General features: G+C 36.1%; 1 pseudogene across 1 annotated transcript in view; it reads left to right on the top strand.

Moving 5' to 3' along the window:
* The first annotated feature begins 9709 nt into the window (after positions 1-9709).
* The window catches only part of LOC108538761 (cyclin-dependent kinase 7 pseudogene), a 13791-nt pseudogene continuing 3332 nt past the window's right edge, over positions 9710-20168 (top strand). The window contains exon 1 of the transcript XR_001888184.1: positions 9710-9713. The product of XR_001888184.1 is annotated as a cyclin-dependent kinase 7 pseudogene (transcript). The remainder of the gene's footprint in view (positions 9714-20168) is intronic.

The following is a 20168-nucleotide window of genomic DNA, read 5'->3' on the forward strand; positions in this document are numbered from 1 at the left end:
CCCCATTCCCCAAAAAAAAAAAAAAAAAAAAAAAGTCAAGAGTATTCTTCAGGGAAAATAGAAGAAAAATAAATCTAAATTGAAGCTTTGAGATTCAGAAAAGAACAAGGAACCATAAAAATGGTAAAATTCTAAAATGTGTGTAAATCTAAATGGAAACTGACTGCATAATACGCTAGTAATAATAATGATGTCTTACAAAGTTTAAAATACAAATAATTAACATATTAAATAAAAATGGCATATAATGTGGGGTTTAGGCACTTGAATTAAAATGTTGCAAGTTTTTTACTTTGTTTGGAAGATGGTGAATGTATCAAGTTGGACTTAAATTTGTCAAGACTGTACATTGCAATTTCTAGAGTAAGCACAGAAAAGTAAACATATGTAAAAATTTCATATTGATGAATGGGAAAGCAAGAATAAAAAAACATCAATCCTTTAGGAGAAATTAAAACACTTGCACACTGTTGATGGGAATGTATAGTGGTGAAGTTGTTATGGAAAGCAGTATGCCTGTTCCTCAAAAAACCAGAATTGCCATAAGACTCAGCAATTCTATCTATGGATATATACTCCAAGAGGATTTAATACAGGATCTATAAATGATATTTGTACATCAATATTCATAGCACCTATTCACATTAACTAAAACATGGAAGCAATCTAAGAGTCCATTGACAGATGAAAGGATAAGAAAAATGTGGTATATATGTACAATGGAATACTATTCAGTCTTAAAAAGAAAGGAAATTCTGACACATGCTATAATAAGAATGAACCTCAAGGACGTTATACTAAGTGAAATAAACCAATCACAAAAAAGACAAATTCTGTATGATTCCACTTATATTAGGTACCTAGAATAGTGAAAATGATAGATACTAAAAGTAGAATGGTGGTTGTAAGGGCATAGGGGGAGGAGAGCAGAAAAGTTATTATTTAATGGGCATAGAGTTTTAGTTCTGCAAGATAAGAGTTCTGGAGAGGGATAGTGATGATGGTTGCACAACTATATGAATGTACTTAAGTATATTAACTGTACACTTAAAATGGTTATGATGGTAAGTGTTATGATACATGTATTTACCATAACAAAAATTTAAAGAAATGAATAAATCAATGCACTTGAAAGTAAAGTGTGAGAAAAAGAATAATAGAATGGGCAAAACAAACAGAAAAACAATTAGTAAAATAATATACTTGAACCATGAATATCAGTACTTGCATTAAATATAAAGAGATTAATATATCAATTGAAAATATTTTCAGATGATATGCTGTTTACAAGAGACACACTATTATAGACTATGATTCAAATATTTCAAAGGAATGTAAACGTACAGCAGGTTACTGAACTGCAATACAGTTGAGCAAGAAATCAGCCACAGAAAAATAACCAGAAGTAGCATACTTCCAAGTAACTCATGAGTTAAGAAAAAAAATCACAATGAAAAATAGAAAATGTATACATAAATGATAAAAGTACTGCACATCAAAACTTGTGAGATGTAGCTAAAGCTGTGTTTGGAGAGAAATGTACAGTTTGAAATAGATATATTGAAAAAGTAAAAAAGCTAATAATCAGTGAAGTAAACATCTAACTTAATACAAGATAAAGGTAACATATTAGTCCTAATAAAAATAGAAAACAGTAAAAACTAAAACAAATCTGAAAATAATATAATAGAAAACACTCATAAAAATAAAGATTGGCTGGGTGGAGTGACTCACACCTGTAATCCTAGAACTTTGGGAGGCTGAGGCGGGTGGATCACCTGAGGTCAGAAGTTCGAGACCAGCCTGACCAACATGGTGAAACTCCATCTCTACTAAAAATGCAAATGTTAGCCGGGCATGGTGGCATGCGCCTATAGTCCCAGCTAGTAGGGAGGCTGAGGCAGGAGAATTGCTTGTACCCAGGAGGTGGAGGTTGCAGTGAGCTGAGATCATGCCACTACACTCCAGCCTGGGTGATAGCAAGACTCTGTGTCAAAAAAAAAAAAAAAAAAAAGAGAGAGATTGACAGGGGGCTTCAAGATAACTAGAAGCATCCAGCACTTGCCTCCTCCACAAAGAATAACCAAAATATTACGTAAAATAGAGCATCTAATAGAGAACACTGGACTTTAACACAGAAGTGACAGGAAACACCTGAGGTGTGCAAGGAGAAGGAAGCAGGCAGCCAGCCTGGCCAGGATTGGTTGGGAACTGGGAGAGGTTCCCCAGTGTAAGGAAAATGTAAATGAGAGATCCCTAGCAGTCCACATTCCCACTATGGACTCCTGTAATCCTAGCCCCTCTGGAGAGCACCTCAATCTTAATGGGCTCTGAAACTAGCATAGAGAGCTACCTGGAGATTTTGTGATGGCATTGCTACAGAGAGGGAGCTCACACCGGGTCCCACCCTCACCACCCCCTGAGTCCTAAGCAGCTGTAGCACAATGCCATTTTCAGAGCCCAATCCTCACCAGACTGCATCCTGCCCTGAGGCCCAATCGTCCCTATACATCCACATCCCTACAGCCACATTGACCTATCTCCATGTCTACCTGAAAGGCTGCAGTGATTCAATATTGGTTAGATGAGTAGAGTTCTCACATACCAATAATCTTAAATGTAAACAAGTTAAGTTTTCCACTTAAAATATATAGATTGGCCGAATGGATTAAAAAATGACCCAACTATATCTAATGATATGCCACAAGGAACTAGAAAAGCAAGAACAAACCAATATCAAAATTAGTAGAAGAACTAAATGGAGACTAAAAAATAATGGAAAGTGTATCAATGAAACTCAATAAACTGCTAGCTCAACTAATCAAGAAAAAAGAGAAGACCTAAATAAAATCAGAAACAAAAAAGGCAACATTATCACTGATATCACTGATAACATACAAAAATCATCAGAGAGTATTATAAACAACTGTATGCGAATCCATTGGAAAACTTGGAGAAAATAAATTCCTTGACACATACAACTTCTAAATCAAGTTTAGCTGAAAGCTGTCTCCTTGCAGTTTGGCCTAAAGGTTTCTCTGTACATCATGAACTAACCTAGATGGAGTTGTAAACAGACAGTAGCATACTCTTGTGACAATCAGAGTTTTGGCTAATTAAAGGTGGCCAGTTTTTCAAACTGTGTTTAAATAAGGCCAAGGCTGAGCTGTAATGAATCCAGCTATTTCTGTACATCACTTCCATTTTCTGTACATCACTTTCCTTTTTCTGTTCATAAATCTTCTTTCACCACGTGGCTATGTTGAAATCCTGAGCCTACTCTGGCTCGGGAGGCAGCCCAATTCATGAATCACTCTTTTCTCAGTTAAACTGTTTAATTTAATTCAACTAAGCTTTTTCTTTTAGCACAACTTACCAGGGAAGAAAAAGAAAACCTTAATAAACCAAAAACAAGTAACAAGATTGATTTTAAAAAGTTTCCCAACAAAGAAAAGCCTAGGATTGGATGGATTCATGGCCGAATTCTACCAAACTTATAAATAAGAATTAACACACATTTTCTTCAAACTACTTCAAAAACTTGAAGAAGAAGGAGGTTTGCCAAACTCATTCTCTGAGGCCAGCATTACCCTGATACCAAAACCAGACAAGGACACAACATCCTTCATGATTAAAACTTGAAACAAACTAGGCATCAAAGAAGCATAACTCAATAAAATAAAGGTGATATATGACAAACCCACAGCTAATATCACACTGAATGGGGACGATATGAAAGCCTTTCCTCAAAGAACTGGAACAAGGCAGTGATGCCCACTTTCACCACTTCTATTCAACATAGTACTAGAAGTCCTAGCCAGGGCAATCAGGCAAAAGAAAAAAAGAAAAGGCATCCAAATTGGAAAAGAGGAAGTCAAGTTGTCTCTCTTTACAGATTACATGAACTTATATTTTGAAAAACCTTAAGACTCCACCAGAAAACCACTTAGATTTAATAAATAAATTCAGAAAATTGAAAGATACAAAATCAACATACAAAAGCAGTAGCATTTGTATACATCAGTAATGAAATGCTGAAAATAAATCAAGAAGACAATCCCATTTATAACAGCTGCAAAAAGAAATATCTAAGAATATCTTTAACCAAGGAGATGAAAGACCTCTACAAGGAAAACTAGAAAACACTGATGAAAGAAATTAAAGAGGACACAAATAAATGGAAAAGCTTCTCATGCTCAGGAATCAAAGGAATTAACATTATTAAAATGACCATACTAAGCAGTCTAAAGATTTGATGTAATCACTATCAAAATACCAATGTCATTTTTCACAGAAATAGTAAAAACAAACCCAAAGTTTGTATGGAACCAACAAAAAGCCTGAATAACCAGAGCAATCCTGAGCAAAAAGAACAAAGTTGGAGGCATCACTCTACCTGACTTCAAAATATATTACAAGGTTATGATAACCCAAACAGTATTGTTTGTATTGTTTGGGTATAAAATGGACACAAACACCAATGGAACAGAATAGAGAATACAGAAAGCAATCTACAAATTTGGCTGGGCACGGTGGCTTATGTCATCCCAGCACTTTGGGAGGCCGAGACGGGCGGATCACAAGGTCAGGAGATCGAGACCATCCTGGCTAACCTGGTGAAACCCCGTCTCTACTAAAAAATACAAAAAAAAAAAAACTAGCCGGGCGAGGTGGCGGGCGCCTGTAGTCCCAGCTACTCGGGAGGCTGAGGCAGGAGAATGGCCTAAAACCCGGGAGGCAGAGCTTGCAGTGAGCTGAGATCCGGCCACTGCACTCCAGCCTGGGCGACAGAGTGAGACTCCGTCTCCAAAAAAAAAAAAAAAAAAAAAAAAAAAAAAAAATCTACAAATTTACAGCTAACTTATTTTTGACATAGTTGCTAAAAATATGCAATGGGGAAAGGACACCCTCTTCAATAAATGGTTCTGGGAAAATGACATTCATGCGAAGAGGAATGAAACTAGACCCATATCTCTTGCCATATATATAAATCAAGTCAAAATGATCAAATATCTAAAAGTAAGATGCCAAACTGTAAAACTACTAGAATAAAACATAGACAAAACACTATAGGCCATTTGTCTAGGCAAAGATTTTATGGCTAAGACCTCAAAAGCACAGACAATGAAAACAAAAATAGATAAATGGGACTATATTAAACTAAAATGCTTTTGCACAGCAAAGGAAACAATCAAGAGAGTAAAAACAACTTGGTGATAGGGAGAAAATACCTAACAATGATTCATCTGACAAGAGACTGGTGTCCAGAATATATAAGAAAGTCAAACAATGCAACAGCCAAAACAGCAACAACAGCAACAACAAATGGTCCCACTAAAAAGTGGGCAAAAGATATGAATAGACATATCTCAAAAGAAGACAGAAATGGCAAACAGGTATGAAAAATTGCTTGACATCAGTAATGATCAGGGAGACACAAATGAAAATCATGATGAGATATTATCTTCACCCAGTTAGAATGGCTACTTTTAAAAAGGCAAAAAAAATCTGATGCTGGTGATAATGTGGAGAAAAGGGAACCCTTATACAGTGTTGGTGGGAATGTAAATTAGTACAGCCATTATGGAAAACTGTATGGAGGTTTCTCAAAAAACTTAAAAGTAGAGCCAGCACAAGATCAAACAATAACACTACTGAGTATTTATCCAAAGGAAAGGAAATCAGTATATTGAAGAGATACCTGTACCCCATATTTATGGCAGCACTATTCACAATAGCCAAGATATGGAATCAAACTAAGTGTCCATCAGCAGATGAATAGATAAAGAAAATGTGGTAAATAAACACAGTGGAATACTACTTGGCCATAAAAAAAATAAAATAAAATCCTGTTATTTACAGCAACATGGATGAAACTGGAGGTTATTGTGTGAACTGAAATAAGCAAGGCACAGAAAAACAAATATCATGTGTTCTCACTCAAATGTGAGAGTTAAAAAGATTGATCTCATGGAGGTAGTCAGTAGAAAGATACTTACCAGAGGCTGGGAAGGGTGTGTGTTGGGGGTGGGGGGTGGGGGGCATTGGAGGAATGAATAAAAATTGTTTAATGGGTAAAACATACATACAAACATACAATTAAATAGAAGAAATAATGTTTGATAGCACAGTAGATTTACTATAGCTAACAACAATGTATTGTAGATTTCAAAATAGCTGGAAGAGAGAACTTGACATATTCCCAATAGATAGCAATGATAAATACTTGAGGTGATGGATAGCCCAAATACCCTGACTTGATCATTCCATATTCTATGTGTGTAACAAAATATACAAATATTATGTATCAATAAAAAGCTAAATCTAACCATGCTTCTCTTAAAAATATAGAAATTGACAAAGCCAGAAGTCTAATAGGCAAATAAAATAGATTAACTTGAAAAGGCTAATAAAATGGGTAAATGTTTGGTAAAATGATCAAGAAAAAAAAGAGGACAGATAACAAATATAATAAATGGGAAAAAATGACATTATTATAGACCCTTCAGAAGCAAAAAATATCAAAGGAGAATATCATGAATGACTATACAGTAATAAGTTTGAAAATTTAGATGACATTGAGAAATTTCTAAAAAATCAAAACTTAACAAAACTGATACAAGAATGGAAATTAGAAATGAGTATTAATACAAAGTTTTAATATGAAATAAGAGTATAAACCGTCAATATCATTTGCTATTAAAATGCTAAATTCTGAATTCAAAAGGTAAACAAATTAACCCAAATCAAACCAAACTGACCAAACAATATCTCACCTTTCCACAAATAATACTTCCAATATACTTATTATCTTTGTTGAATTCTGTCAGACGTTTTAAGAAGACATCAATTTAGAGCAATTCTAATAGAAAATAAAAAGAAAACATTCCTCAACTTGTTTCATGAGGCAAGCATAACTTTGAAATGAAAACTTCTTAAGAATATTTTGAGTAAGAAAATTGACAAGCCAATCTTACTCATGAACATAGATAAAAATCCCTAAACAAAGTATTAGTAAACCCAGAATGGCAATACACAAAAAAGATGATACATCATGATTAAGTTAGGTTTATTCTAGGAATGCAAAATTGGTTTATCGTTTTAAAAATCAGTGGACTTCACAAATTAACAAAGAAAAATCATACAGTCATCTCAATATACATAGAAAAAGCTTAGACTAGAATTCAATTCTCATTCATGATCAAACATCTTAGCAAACTGTGAATAGAAGGAAGCTCTTAATTTAATAAGGAGTATCTACAAAAACATCCAGAAATATAATACCTAATGGGGAATGACAAAAACGTTCATCTGGATTTGAAGAATGGAACAATATGGCTGCAAATTTACTACATATTCTTCAATGTTGTCTTGAAGAGCCTAACTGATGCAATTAACCAAGACAAAGGAACTACAATAATTGGGAAGGAAAAAATACAATTGTCATTGCATTTCAGAAGATATAACTGCATAACTAAGAAATTCTCAGTCATCTATAAATAAATTATTACAATTTAAAAGTTAATTTAGCAAGATTACTGAATAAGGCCAATTAAAAACATAAAAACATATAAATCACATATCTACTACACTGAAGAGTCTGAAATAAGCTTCAGAGATAAGTGTTAGCTAACTCATCTAGCTAAATCCAAAATTTCAGACAAACTCAGAAGTGACAATCTTGAATCTGTGGGAGGAAGTTACCCCAAATTTCTTTAAAATTCTCTGAAAGTTTTAAGTCTTTTTTCAGTGGAATTCTATTGGTATAGTGATAGTTATTTGAAGAAATGAGTCTATTTTTTTAATGGAATATCAGTATCTGTGTAACTTTTTCCATGATAGTAACGACCAGCAAAACCTCATGCTGGAGAAGTCATCATCAATAGTTAAATGGGATTTTGTTCTATTATATTTCCTCAGTGCTTTTTTTTCCCCCAAGTGTCAGCATCTCCTTGTGAACAGCCTCTCTTTCCAAGTCCTCCCTGTGGTGAACCCAAATGTTGTTTATCAGACAGGCATAATTCAACTCACTAAAATACATCCCTGCCAATAGGATTCGTGCTATGAACCCCAGCCCCCTCTGCCTAGTAACATATGCACTTTGTTCTCAATCTGCGTCATGAAGATCTGTAGGCAGGTGTAGGTGGTACTTAACAGATGCAAACGTTTTATTTTTCTGGCTGTTTCCTTTGTCATTTGGACACGATGGCAGAAAAACAATCATCCCTCCATTACAAAGGATTCGGACTGAGAGTCAGCTGTCATGGCTGCCCCCAACCTACTCTTCCCCAGTGTGACCTGCCAGATGATGGGAGAGAAACAAAACCACTCTGCAGCTTATTTTAGTCCAATCATGTCTTGTTGTGTTTCTATAGCTGGGCCATGCTTTCTTATCATACATACCTAACTAGCTTAAAAAGAAGATGCCTAAATGGAATCTAGACTTAAAAACACAGCACTTTAAAATGTGGTTGATATCATGTTCCTCCAACATTGAAATGTTTTAAAACTGAATTCTAGGATTCAGAAAATGTAAGTATGTTTTAATCACCTAGCAACCCTTTATAGGTTTAGTAGACATGAAAATATGAGAAGATAATGAGAATATGGTTCTAGCACTAAATTTCATTTTTTAATCTCTTTTTTTTTAACCAGGAAGAAAAGCAGGAAACTCCCTACATGTGAGTTTTAAAAGATCCTAAATTCAGTTAAATCCTGAGATAAAAACAAAACCCCAAAATATGTAACTTATTTTATTCCCTCTTGATTTTTCTAAGTTGTTGGATCTAAAGTTAATTTCAAGGTCACTTGTTGGGTTTCCAGTTGGATATCCCAGGAATTTGTTTGTTTGTTTGTTTTTGATTTTTTGAGATGGAGTTCTGCTCTTGTTGCCCAGGCAAGTTGCACTGCAAGAGTGCAATGGCGTGATCTTGGCTCACTGCAATGTCCATTTCCCAGGTTCAAGTGATTTTCCTGCCTCAGCCTCCCAAGTAGCTGGGATTACAGGTGCCCGCCACCAGGCCTGGTTAATTTTTGTATTTTTAGTAGAGACGGGGTTTCACCATGTTGCCAGGCTGGTCTCAAACTCCTGACCTCAAACGATCCACCTGCCTCAGCCTCCCCAAGTGCTGGCTTTACAGGCGAGAGGCACTGCGCCTGGCCCCAGGAATTGTTTTTAAACTGTCGCTGATAGTAGTTCTAATAAACTTAAAAGATTTTGAAAACACAAAGATATGACTTGCTATCTGTAAACGAGATCATTTCAGAAATCAAAACTGTGACATTTGAGAAGGATCTAAACTTGGCATAGTTGTGTGTAGAAAAGGAACAGTAGATTTTTAAAGGATTATAAGCTATGTGGTTTATTAAATCACTTGTTTATTCAAAATCTTTCCACCTCTTCTAAACAATGTACATGTCTATTTCTATCTTTCTGTTTTTGCATTTGAAACTGAAAATCACTTTAGCTTCAGGAGTATTATTTGGAATTTTGTTCAAAATAGATTTTGGTTGTCTTTCATTTATTCAGTGGATTCGTTGTATTAAATAAGGAGGGCTATTTTAGAAAGGAGAGGAAAATTCACATTTAGCAATCAATTATAGTATTTTGATTGATGATGATGTAAATCCCAAGCTTTGTACTGTCAGTGGATAAGTGAGGGTGGTCACTTCTGCTAGGTCCTTGTCTTTTTGTGGTAGTGGTCTAACAATGCGTAAGTATTGTCAACATTACCATAGGAGCCCCCCTTAACGTCTTTTCAAAAGGCCAAGACATTACTTGAAACATCTGCATTTGTTAACATTAAATCAAGCTCCTTTATCATTGTTAAAAATTACTTAGGGCTTTCTTACTCACATTTCCTTCTTTGTTTCCACTGTGCAGGCATAGAATATTGATAGTACAAAATGTGTTAGAATGCTCAAACATAGGGTTTTTGGTGATATTTTAATAATAAACCTGTTTTTGCAGCATAGCCTATCATGGATTTTTTTTTCAAGACAAATTTTAGAATCATTCATGATCCACTATGAATTCATTCTGAATGTTCAGAATTTTTAAAGCCCTTTGGCAAACAGTCATCTGCTTCTTGCCCAGAACATATGACGATTTCTCCAGGAGATTACACTCATACATGACAAACTCTGTTTAGGGCCTGCTCACATTCAAAGACAGAGCAATGAGCTCTGAGCTCTGCCTGATTCCTTTTACTTTCTGACACTGGGGGAACAACCCACTTAGCCACTTATATTGGAGCTCTCAAGGCAGAAGGCAGCCATCTTGGGCAAAATTGCATCAACTTGCTCTGAGCCCAGCTATTGTAAGTAGTGATCATTTGGCTTAAGGGGACTTAATGCTTTCTAACCACATCAACTGGTGTAAGGACAAGCTGACCTCACAACTGAATGGTCTCCTTACCCTGCCCATCTCTCACACTGCACTCATATTGCTGCCCTCAAAATTTTGCAAGCAGGAAGTAGAAGTCAAACGCTTTGTTCATATGCTCTCAATCTCCCTAAGACACATTACAAACTGTCCAAACACCTAATCACCTCACTCACTTCTGGTTCTCCAAGATTGTCAGAGCTTAGCAAATATTCATGTGGAAAGTTAAATGCGTCTGACTGGCAAGCATGCCAATCTTTCTTTGCTTGTGAGTGGGGAGCAGTTCCTTTCTCTTCTTTACAGGTTGGGGAAAGGAAATGAATTGACACAGCACTGTCTATCTTGATGATCTGTTTCAATCTCCCTTTCTAATTTATTATCAATTCTCCTATAGGCAGGAAATGGTTCAGTGTGATGAAATCACTAGATAGTTTCTATAATCTTAATTAAGTCTAGCATAGGTGTATCTAGTTTTTCTTGTTTGTTTATTTTCAGAAAGTGAATGTATTTATTACCTACTGTTTTCATTATTGAAACTTCAGCAAAATTTCCAAGACAATAGGAAAAGACTCCTTCAACATCCTGTTGCTTTATCTTATGGAGTAGTTAGCAGATTGTTAAAAATTGTGGCTGGCAATTTTCATGATTTTGAAAAAGTTAAACAATCTTATTAAGTAATCACTAACTTTCTATTCATGTTTCTGATTGCATTTCTGCACATTTAATCCTGAGGTGGTTAAATACATGTGAAAAGGAAAAAAGTCATGAAATAATGTTTTCCATTTTCCCATTTCACATGCCTTTCACTTTGACAGAAGATATAGGATAACTTGCCTCCTATTGATGCAAACTATCAATAAGTGTTGAACTTGCTGTAATGCACAACGACCTTGAGATTGGGAGTCTAAATATTCTCTCAATACAGGGTGAATGGTAGATATATGGGTTCTTGTGACTAGATATGTGTGTGTGTGTATGTGTGTGTGTGTGTGTGTGTGTGTGTGTGTTTCCTGGAGCTGTAGCAAGAGATTTCTACCAGATGTAACCCATGGAGTAAAAAATGGGAATAGTAGCCAAACCAGGTTCACCGGCAAAACTGAAGCTCAAATACCATAAGCAGAAATAAAGTCAGGAGTCACAGATCTAGAAGACTGAGCCTTAGTAGAAATAAAATGAGGGAATAGGTTGGGAATAAGTAAGAGGAGGTTCACAATAAAAGCTATAAACCCTGGTGGATACCTAAGTCTTGCTTTAAGGATCTATGGTATATGTATGCACTTGAGTTGGCCTAATTTAAAGAGCCAGAGCTAGCCACGATGAAAATAGCTATATTTTTCTTATTTAAAAGTCATTTTTTGGTGGAAACCAAAAATGCCTGTGAGAATGAAACTTCAAAACTGCTTGCATTTCTCTAAGGCCATTAGACTATATATTAAATTCCTGGCAAGTTCTTATTTCTTATTTATGGTAACACAAGTCAATCTATTTTAAACATATGATGCTCTCTGGGAAAACAACAATAACATATACAATATGGCGAACCTCAATGGGTCCAGAAGGCAGATTTTAGTCTGTGGTGTGAAACCAAATTGTGAGCCAGGGAGTAAATGAAAAAGTCCTCTAAATGATAAATGACAGTCCAGAGCTTACTCCAGAGAAGAGGTTGGCACGCTTTCAAAACCTTACCCAGACAATTGTACATAGAGTAAGGAAGCAGATGAGAAGCAGTAATATAATGACAATGGTGAGAAATAACAGCCAATTTAGAGGAAGGACAAAGGACTCTTTATGCAAAAGAGAAGCATATTAGGGGCAATTTATTAGAGGAAAGGGCTCTATATGTCTTCTGAGTTATTAGGGAATTATTTCATTATAAACAGTTCACTAATTTATAATAAAAAAAACTCAGGTTGTCATTACAGCCTAAATAATTAATGGTCAAATAATTTTCTTAAAAATATGGTTTTCAAAAGTGATATTGTTGCCTAGGCATGGTGGCTCATGTCTGTAATCCCAGCACTTTGGGAAGCCGAGGCAGGTGGGTCGTTTGAGCCCAGGAGTCTGAGACCAGCCTGAATAATATGGCAAAATCCCTTCTCTACAAAAAGTACAAAGAAATTAGCTGAGTGTGGTTGCACACATCTGTAGTCCCAGCTACTCGAGAGGCTGAGGTGGGAGAATCACCTGAGCCTGCAAAATCGAGGTTGCAGTGAGCCATGATCATGCTGCTCTACTCATGCCTGGGAGAGGGGCATGAGACCCTGTCTCCAAAAAAGCAAAACAAAAACAAAAAAATTGACATTGTTAAAAGAGAAAAAAAAAAACCATACTAAACAGTTGATTTTCCTGATAATGTTAGAGATATTCGATTTTGCTCTTTGTATTCAAGATAATACATTTGAGTCTTTGAAGGCTTCATTGAAAAATGACTAGTGTACTACCAACGAGCAAAGTTGTCAATGACTTTTCTCATTGGAACTTTTCTGCTTCACCTTTACAAAGGAAGATGGCTGCTGAGTGGCCACGTTTAGAGTGGTAGACAAAGAGAGGGTAGGATATGGGGTATTTATTCACAGGAAGCCTGCAGAGTTAAATATCTCTGGTCTACAGAAACTTTAGGACCAAATTTCCCATTACCAGTCAATGAGTGGTGCTTGTTGGATTTGTGATGTGTGTCTTCATCTTTATTTGCTGCCAACATTATCAAGGTCAAAGTTGAGAGATTATTTTAGATAAGGGGAATGGAGCCAGAATTGAGATTACCTCAGGAGTTAGTTCTCCCTAGAGGAGTAGCTAATCTGGGGACCCTCTGTGGTGATTGTTGGTGCTTCTCACCACAAGAGGTTCTTATCTCAGGATTCTGAAAAGAAAGAGTAGTAGAAACCATTATTTTCATTGTCTTCTTTTTGCCGTGACTGCAAGGGAATTCACAGCCCTTCTGCCCTTCCACCATGGAATAATGCAGCAAGAAGATCCTCACCAGATGACCCCTTGATCATGGATTTCCCAACTTCCAGAACCATGAGCCAAATAAACTTCTACTGTTTATAAATTACCCAGTCTGTGGCATTCTGTTTAGTGACAACAAATCAGACTAAGATAGCTGGGTGGAATTATTCTCCTATGATTTGAAGAAGGCAGTGTTTCTCAGTATTTTTATTGCTTCTTTGGTTTAGGGGATTTTCAAACTGATTATTTTAATTAAGATACAGAGTATCCATTGTAAAATGTAAGTTATTTATACAATAAAATTGGGGCAGGTTTAAAGGAGGACAAATTATTCTGTCATTTTTGCTTAATGCTTTTAGGAATTCCTTTTTCCTCATTCTTCCAAGAATCTCATTCTTGTCATTTGCATTATTTTGATTATTATTCTTTGGGTATCTCAATTCTCTTTTTATGACAATAGTAAAGTAGTAATAGTTTCAATATAAATTTCTTTGCTGTTTAAAAATATGCAAAACACAAGGGAACCAAGACCGCTTGGCATCTCATTGTACCCCTTCAACCCTTGCTCCTAACTAAACCATACCAATATGTACTTGTTTATCACTAGAAATGATAATATCAAATAATCTAAGAAGTAATTTTTCTCATGAGATGTATTTATAGGTATTTTCAATAGCTTAGCTTTAAATTTAAGAAGCAGAGAAGGACAATTATAATCTGCAATTTGGGCGAGGAGCAGGGAAGAATTGATAGACATTTGTTGACTGGGTACAGGCAGTACTAGCTATGTCTCCAGTCAAGAAGTTGCATAACTTAATGGTCATGCTTTGATGTTTGCTGAAATTCTTTAAACCTTGTATACTGAAAGATTAAATGAGATAAAACAAACATTCGTGGAAATGAACTAGAGATAGCCTGAGTGGTGATTCCTCCTCTGTATTCACAACCTCACAGGTGTCGAGCTTTTGTATTTAAGCCAAATTAGTGCTCTTCCTCTTTCCTGCTTCAGAATGAGCTGCTTCTCAAAAGGCTCTTATGTCTTTCTTGTAAAGAGACTTTTGTTAAGTGTACCAAAAAAAAAGAGTTTATCAATTCTTGAGTCATCTCCAGTCTTGATAAACCTGAGTCATAGAGTGAACATAGTGTAGTATAGAATGATGTATTAGGCTGTTCTTGCTTTGGTATAAAGAAGTATCTGAGATTGGGTAATTTATAAACAAAAGAGGTTTCATTGGCTCACGATTCTGCAGGCTGTGTAAGAAGCATGGTCCTGGGCATCTGTTCGGCTTCCGATGAAGCCTCAGGAAACTTGCAATCATGGTAGAAGGCAAAGAAGACCAGGAATATCACATGTTGAGAGCAGGAGCAAGTAAAAGAGAGTGGTGAGGAAGGTACCACACACTTTTAAAGGACCAGATCTCACGAGAACTCACTATCATGAAGATTGCACCAGGCTGCGAAGGATCCGTGCCCCCATGATCCAAACACCTCCTACCAGGCCCCACCTCCAGCTTTTGGGATTACAATTTAACATGAGATTTGAATGATGACAGATATCCAAACTATGTCAGATGGGAATTAAGCTATAAATGTATCTCCTCTCTGATTCATTAAAACTCTGAATAGACTTTTTGCTAAATTGCTTTGGAAACTTGGTATATGTTTTTACTGTTAATATTTCAGATGTATTTTCTTGTACATATCATCTGCTACAAATTGGTAAAAGCATTTTGAAGATCCTTAGGGTTTTTTTTTTTTTTTTTTTTTTTTTTTTTTTTTTTTTTTTTTTTGAGACAGTCTTGTTTTGTCACCCAGGCTGGAGTGCAGGTGTGCAATAGGCTCACTGCAACCTCTGCCTCCCAGTTCAAGCGACCCTCTCATCTTAGCCTCCCAAGTAGCTGAGACCACAGTCATGTGCCATCACACCTGGCTAATTTTTGTATTTTTGGTAGTGATGGGTTTCATCATGTTGGACCAGCTGGTTTTGAACTCCTGACCTCAAGTGATCCATCTGCCTCAGACTCTCAAAGTGCTGGGATTACAGGCATGAGCCATGATGCCCAGGCTGAAAATTCTTAGATTAGGTCTATGCTGTCCACACAGCTTATTAGGGGGAGGAATGTGTAGGATCATCCACATCTTGGAGCTTTGTAAAAATGTCCTGGATGTCATGATATACAGGATTTCTTCCTCTATAATAATATTGTAAATGTGGTTATGGAAGCAAAGGTAGTGGTTATAATAGAGAAGACTATGAGTTTGAATATGTGTGAGTGTGTGTGCACTCACATACCCTTGGACAGAGTAGTGGCTAAACAGAGAACTACAGAGTATTGATGAGTTGAGCTTTTAGCACTTACTCATCAATACTGTGTATTTATAAAACATATTTTGAAGAAATGTTCATTTTTTTTTTAATTACCAGGAAAATAAATACCAAATCTTTGGCAAAGTCAAATCATATTATGTATTTTTCATTTATACAGGAGTTACCAGATCCATAATGCTATTGTAGAAGTTTAAATTAGATAGGACTTACTTTATAAAAGCCATTTATTTTTTGGTTTTTGGTGTACTGTTTTTTAAAGGATATTTGTAAAATATATTTATAAATTAACCTCATTTAAAATTAAAATTATTATATACGTGTGTGCATATATCATATCATTCTTTGAATATAGTGCAAAACTGGATAATAGTACAATTTGCCTTTTATGCATTGCACAGTAAGTGAAAAGTTCTTTTTTTTTTTGAGACGGAGTCTCGCTCTGTCGCCCAGGCTGGAGTGCAGTGGCCGGATCTCAGCTCACTGCAAGCTCCGCCTCCCGGATTCACGCCATTCTCCTGCCTCAGGCTCCCGAGTAGCTGGGACTACAGGCGCCCGCCACCTCGCCGGGCTAGATTTTGTATTTTTTAGTAGAGACGGGGTTTCACCGGATTAGCCAGGATGGTCTCGATTTCCTGACCTTGTGATCCGCCCGTCTCGGCCTCCCAAAGTGCTGGGATTACAGGCTTGAGCCACCGCGCCCGGTCGAAAAAGTTATTATGAAAAAGCACAATGAATGAAAATAAAAGCAAGGTTCAGTAATTTGCAGAGAGGTTATGTTTCATTAATATCTGCCTCATATAAGCAGTCAGCATGTAAAAATGATGGCAAAATCTGACCAGGAGTTTAAAATTACAAATTATACATAGAATGTGCACCAAATTAGATAATTAATTGAGAAGCATAAATTTAAAAAATCTAATTGATGTTGTACATGTGATAATCAGAGTCATTCTTCTACAATTGTTAAATATAATTTGTCTCATAATGCTACCCTTTGGTAAATTGTTTTAAGTGTATGATATATGTAGCTTATTAACAGTTTCATTAATTGCTATTAGAGGAAAGAAGCTATGAAAGCTGGTACACATAGGAACAAATGTTGAGGCAGATGGTTGAAATTAGTGAAACATGATCAGTTGCTGAACCAGTTTACTTAATTAGCTTTCTGCATCAGAATAGTTAAAATAAATTTGTCATATTGTCTTCAGGAAATTGAAATTCAGGAGATGATCATCACATATATTTTTAAAAATTAACACGACAAAGAGCAAAGAACTGTGGGCTCTGACCCATGACCATTAGTTTATTCTGTACTGAGAGTCTGCTGAACTGTTTAGAATGGAAGGGGAATTTTACTGTTAGGGAATAGCCAACTGCACTGACATCTTTTTACTGTTTGTAGCAGGGAAAACAGAGGGAGAAGAGCAAGTGGAAATTGGCCACTGCCCACAAAATTAACTTGATGCTGTTACTTCTTAGTTAATAATTTTCAGAGGAGTCGAAATGGATCTTTGAAATAACGGTTTCATACAACAGTTTCCTTTTCAGCAAGGTTCCAGAAAATTTGAAGAAATCAAAATTGTAATAGTTTTCATGCTAAGGCATTTTGGCCATATTGCTGTGTATAGCGGGGTGGGAACTCAATTTTTAAGGTACTTGTCTTGGTTAATTCCTATAGATTTCAGTTTGGCATCCACAGCAATAGCATGAACAACAAATAGTCAAAAATGGGGGAGATTTTGATAGAAATATGGTTTATATGTTGGAGAAACTCTGATGACATTTGGAATTGTTTAATGGAATGCTCTAAATTGTTAATGGAATGCTCAGCTATTACATGATTTATACCTGCCGAGGTTTGTATAGGCCTGGAACAATTTGCTGTCCCTTCTCACAGGAATGTTTTTATATATTTGCCTTTTAGGACACATTTTTCAACCTTGTAACAGAAGTACAGAACTTAGCTATCAGTATGGAAAGTTTCCAATGATACTGTCTTCATCTGTTTTTTCAAACATATTACAAGTGAGGTTTAGGTGATCATGTTTAACTACATGAATGTAAATAACTATAAACATGCATGATCTGTTATTGACACACCTACACTTTCCCCTTTGAGGTGTATAATGGGGTTCTTTCTGCTAGTTTTAGTGTATAAATTATTTCATCCAGAAACTATGGAGCTGTGGCCACTAGTGGTTTGGCCTTTGTCACCTTTTCTGTCTTTACCATCACTCTTGGCCTTGATTAAAAAGGTGGGAGTAAGATCATTTTGTTGATAATACATTTATAGGCACTGTGTCAAGAGGGTTTGAACATTTCAAGGTCCCACAGATGTATTTATGTTCTAAACTTTAAAAAAGTTATTTGTTAATATGAAATTAAAAAATGAAAAATTGAAATTAAGAAATATTCAGATCTCCATTACATAATTTTCAAAAATATAAATTGTTATTTTAGTAAACTCTTATATAGTAATACATAAGTAATATTTATTGTGGGAAGAGGGTCTGTTTTTATGTTTACTATGAGGGAAACATTAATATAAAAATGTAGTCAATCCCTGTCAAGCTACATTTCTATGTCCATGCTTTTATTCAGCAAAGAAAACAATGCATATCTTTACAGCTTGCTTAAGGCCATCACATTTTAGTTCTCTAAACTCTTCATAAAAGAAAAGATTTAGTTAAGCATGATGTTAGCTTGTTAGAATTTAGGAATGAAATTCTATGGCTTCATTCAGAGAAGCCAAGCATGATCATTCAAAAAATAAAAGGTCAATTTTATTCTTAAAAGTAATAACAGGAATAAGGTAAAATGCCATTATAAATGTTTTACATGTGAAAATATAGAAATAAAAGTATATCATAAACTGAGTAATGAGGCAAGTGGTACTACTGTTTTAAATAGCTAAAATAAAATTATTATTAATTTATTCTCACCAAACTGTTAGTGTTATTTATATACATCACAACCTATCTCATGCACTAGATTTGTAATGCATTAAGATTAGAGACATTGCATCGCTAACTCATTTTTTCAGTTATTGAAAAAAATCAAACAAACTCACAGGTGCTCAATGAACATGACTTGATTCAAAATTTTTTTACCCTGAATGTTAAGACTATTTGGGAAAGCTGCTTCTACTTTGGATATAAAAAGCTCCTACTCTAACAATAAAAATAATTAATCTACAAAAGTTTGTCTTGTTTGTACTCATCAGATAGTTGAAGTTTCAAAGCTACTAAGATCACTGAATTTCAGAGGATGTCAAGACCCTCCAGGAGAGGTGGACCACATTAAATTTATCTTTGGCAGAATAAAGTAGAAAGAGATGGAAGCTATACAATCAGATAAAAAGAAAACAACTGTGTGATGGTTAATTTTATGTGCCAAATTAATAAGGCCAATGAGTGCCCAGATATTTGGTTAAACATTATTCTGAGTCTGTGAGAGTGTTTCTGGATGATATTAATGTTTGAATCAGTAGACTGAGTAAAACATATTGCTCTTCTCAATGAAGGTGGGTCTCATGCAATCTGTGAAGACCTGGCCAGTGTGGTGGCTCACATCTGTAATCACAGCACTTTGGGAGGCAGAGGCAGGTGGATTACGTGAGGTCAGGCATTTGAGACCAGCCTGGCCAACATGGTGAAACCTTGTCTCCATTAAAACAACAACAACAATAAACCACAAAAAATAATCTGTGAATGCCTAAATAGAGTAAAGTGCTAAGAAGGAATTATTTCTATCTGTCTAAATGCCTCCAAACTGGAACAGCAGACTTTTCTTGCCTTCAGATGCAGACTGAAATTGGAACTGATATGATTGGTTCTCCTGCATCTCAGGCTTTCAGACTCAGACTGGATCTATACCATTGGTTGCCCTTGGTGTGGACTTCTCAGTGCCCATAATCACATAAGCCAATTCCTTATAATAAATCATTTTATATACATCCTCTTGGTCCTCTTTTTTTGGAGAATCCTGACTAATGCAAATTGAATATTTAAAAAATACTTAAAGGCCCAATAGGCCAGCATGATAGTTGAGAACCCATGGAAACCCCATACAAAGGAGAATCTGCAAGCACTCACCAATGCTTGTTCATGGGCCCTAACCAGGTACTCCTGAGCAGGACTGCAAGCATGACAAATTCTTTGGTGATGCAGGAATGTAGATATGATTGGTTGCTGTTGAGGGAAAGGTGCAATGTCTAACCCTGTTCTGAATCTTTTCCTCACATGAAAATAAAGGTGTTGGCCGGGCGCGGTGGCTCAAGCCTGTAATCCCAGCACTTTGGGAGGCCGAGACGGGCGGATCACAAGGTCAGGAGATCGAGACCATCCTGGCTAACCCGGTGAAACCCCGTCTCTACTAAAAAAATACAAAAAACTAGCCGGGCGAGGTGGCGGGCGCTTGTAGTCCCAGCTACTCGGGAGGCTGAGGCAGGAGAATGGCGTAAACCCGGGAGGCGAAGCTTGCAGTGAGCTGAGATCCGGCCACTGC

Source organism: Rhinopithecus bieti, unplaced genomic scaffold (assembly GCF_001698545.2).
Source record: "Rhinopithecus bieti isolate Rb0 unplaced genomic scaffold, ASM169854v2 scaffold_15113, whole genome shotgun sequence".
Classification (NCBI taxonomy): domain Eukaryota; kingdom Metazoa; phylum Chordata; class Mammalia; order Primates; family Cercopithecidae; genus Rhinopithecus; species Rhinopithecus bieti.